The following is a 3673-nucleotide window of genomic DNA, read 5'->3' on the forward strand; positions in this document are numbered from 1 at the left end:
ACCTGAAGCAGCCCAGCCATACCGACACAGGGGCCACCGCACCCAACACCCACCCCATAAATAATTACAAATATGTCTGGGTTAAATGTAGAGATACCGATATGCTTGCTGTATAGGTTTGTTCACTATATAGCCAGCTTGTCTTTTTAATTGTAACTGTTTTATGTATGTTCTTTTGTGTTTTTTTGCTTCTGTTTTTGTATTGTTATTGCTGCTGCCTCCTCCTGGGTCCCCTATAACAATTTTTGACCCTTTTTTATATGGTGTTCAACAGTTGATTCTTTGAGGAACAATATACATATATATATATATATATATATATATATTTCTTGAGGGATGATCTCATCTTTTGATATAAAACATCACTTTGTCTCTAAATATATTAGATCGTTTTTCCATCCCCTATTTATATTAGCAGCGTGCGTTCCACCGGCTTCGGCCGCTGGAACGCACGGGACTTCCTGTTTCTGGCCCCCGGCGTGTGTGGATCGGTTCGGTCCCTCCGGCCCGTGGGGTTGATGCGGATGTGTCTGTTTAGTGGCGGGGGGACTGTGCTCGTGGTGCGGGGACTTTGTCCCCGTGCGTGTGTCGTGCGCTGTGTGTTTGCTGGGGTGTTTGCAGCGTGCGTTCCACCAGGCTTGGCGGTTGGAACGCATGACACTTCCTGTTTCCGGTCCCCCGGCGCATACAGCACTATTTTGTGTATTCCCTCTGTTGTACTGTGAATATTAATGCATACACAGGCATACTGATTGCTTATTTGGCCTTTTGTGCTGGTGGTAAACGGTTAATCAAGTGGAATAAAGGTTTGGATAATTATTCAGGTGACTTTTTGAGTTGACCCCTCACACCCTTGATACTTCCGGGTCAAGGGGTATTTAAATCCCCAGCTTAGATCCAGTTGGTGCATGCAGCCCTGGTTTGTGCAGTGTTCCACATGATTCTGTGAGTAATTATGTTGGGTTTGTCCCACTGATTAAGTTTGATGTTTGTATAATCCTATAATCTTTTGATTTGGGTTTATTTATTGTTTGTAGCTATGGATTTGATGTGGGAGAACGCTTAACCCAGGGGCTGCCCTATGTGTATCCTCTTGGACCTATAGGTATTTATTGAACGTTGATTATGGCTTTTTTGATATATATTTCTATGCCTCAGATGCACATTGTTTAAACAGAGTATATGTGTAATCACAGTGGCTGAATGTCCTTTATGAGATTCTGCAGCTGTTGACCCTGAGTGGGAGAATGTCTTATCCAGGTGTAGTCTTGTGCACACCTTTCCAGACCCATAGGTATATATGTGGTAACAAGGTTTGATATATACATTTGATTCTGATACACGTTTATAATAGAGATATCCTTTGATTACAGCAGTGGTTTGGTTGCAGAGCTGTGATTATATGGACATTCTCCACACTTGGTATACAGCAGTTCAGACATGCAGCCCCATTGGAATGTGCTGATAGAGGTGAGGATGGGTAGGCCTTGCATGCATTTTAAGACCAGTGGTGAACACAGGGTGTTATTTTATTCCTCCTTGTAGTCTCACTACTCTGCCACCTGTTTTTGGTATATGAGTTCCTTTTTTCTAAATCTGGTATTATGTAGTAGTTTATGTTGATACAAGCATTGTCACTAATATTGTTATATATTGGAACCTGGGAGGCTCAGTCATGTTTATGTTCTATTTTTTCTAGATATACTTTTAATTATTCGGCTTCATTATATTATGATTGGATTTGATGATTCATGTATGGCCCTTCTTGAAAAAGATCCTGATTTTTGGATCGAAACGTCGAAACCTTTGAGGCTACAATAAAAAATTTCTATTGAAGAAATGTGTGGACTTTATACACAGTGAGAGTGCACCCTCCACCACGTGGAATTCTCATCTACATTTGCGGACATTTCGTCTGTCGGGAGCACCCACCATTAGGAACTTTGATGAGAGTGCAGAACCCTCTTGTTTGTGTATATATATATATATATATATATATATATATTACCCCTGCAGCTCAGTTCCAGCTGCATGGATAACTTATATATATATATATATATATATATATATATGGTACTAGGAGAGAAGAACAAGCGCCTTATGGTGCAGTAACTTTGTTAATAGTGTATTGCAAATACATCAAATGGAAAGGTCCGTACCAGATAGAAACTTGTGTTAGGGCCTATCGATTCTTTATCCAATAAGTGTTCTTCACCTATATATCAGGAGACATAAACCATTGCCATATAGTGTAGCATCTTATATATTTCGTCTGGGGGTCCCACCCCTATATATCACGCGTACCAAATAAATTCTTTAACAGCACGTGTCAGATAAACCTCTATCCGGTCGACCCAACGTCGGTCCGTATAACACAATAGCAGACTACATGGTATTAAAAAATGAAAAAAAATTTTAATACATAAAAATAAAATATAAAAAGCTTAGCTTAATTGATACAGGTAGGTAGGTAGGTTGTTCAGTCAGGTCTCTCAATCTCAACGCGTTTCGCCCATCAGGCTTCCTCAGGAGAATGTAATCTCAAGCAGTATACACATATTTATAGCTGTTGTATGTCAAACAATGTGATCACTTCCGGTTCACGTCATTTCCGGAACCGGAAGTTGATTTGGCATACCTTAATCAATCTTTATACATCCCTTTTATACTAATGAACATTGGTGGATCAGTGGATAGCTATTCCTAGTTTGTTACACACATGCAGTGCTTAGAAGCACCGCATTGTGTGTTATACGTCAGCCGGAAGTGATGCGGACCGTCCCGGTCTCGGCCGCGTCACTCATTTACCGGAAGTGACGTGGACCTTCTCGGTCACGTCCACGTCACTTCCTCCCGCACTTAGCAAAGGTGGACTAGGTCTGCCCTTACAGGTAGTGACACATCCTCATTGACGTCACTTCCATAATACGTTTTACAGAGAGACCTTTCTCTATACATGCCGGATATAGTGGTATATAGTTTTCAGTTTTGTTTTCCATATACCAGTGCATGTAGCAAGAATCGGATACTTATAACCACTGAATCACCAATGAAATCAAATAAACATAAAATATACATAGTTGAATAAAATAGGGATAATGAATAAATAGCATCATATGGGATATAAAAATGAATAAATAAATATAAAACAAATATATAAAATGTCCATTGAAATACAGAATACTCCGAGAAATAAATATATAAGCCCTAAAACACCAGTTAATTCAGAAACCATACAGGCATATGATATATATACATAAAGTGGGGATGATAAAAAAACATCATCACATAGGGTATATAATAAAGCATAATGAAAAATATACAATAGTAAAAGCCCTCTTTTTTAACTTCAGATATTCTGGGGAAAATGTATATGTGCAAGACACGAGGCCTGGTAGACTCATACAAGTCCTTATTTTGCAGTTCAGAGATTCTAGGATCGATATGTAGTATAATATAAACTAATATATATATAAAAACAGTGGACACCCTTCATAAACCGAATGTAGGTCCCCCCCGCAGTGCCCTCTAGTATAAGGGGAGCGGTATTCGTCTGAAACTTAAACATCCCGTCTCTTGGTTTATGCAGTGAATTTAAAAATATTCAGAGGTATTTCATAATATATTTAAAAATATATATAGGGCAACGTGAGTTAAAAGCACAAACAGGGGT

General features: G+C 39.1%; 1 long non-coding RNA gene across 1 annotated transcript; it reads left to right on the forward strand.

Moving 5' to 3' along the window:
* Window positions 1-1224: 1224 nt before the first annotated feature.
* On the forward strand, window positions 1225-1860 carry LOC135058091 (uncharacterized). The gene is made up of 3 exons (XR_010244591.1): window positions 1225-1294; window positions 1374-1470; window positions 1700-1860. It is a non-coding gene; the product is annotated as an uncharacterized LOC135058091 (long non-coding RNA).
* The last annotated feature ends 1813 nt before the right edge of the window (window positions 1861-3673 follow it).

The sequence above is a fragment of the Pseudophryne corroboree genome, chromosome 3 (genome assembly GCF_028390025.1).
Source record: "Pseudophryne corroboree isolate aPseCor3 chromosome 3, aPseCor3.hap2, whole genome shotgun sequence".
NCBI classification, from domain to species: Eukaryota; Metazoa; Chordata; class Amphibia; order Anura; family Myobatrachidae; genus Pseudophryne; species Pseudophryne corroboree.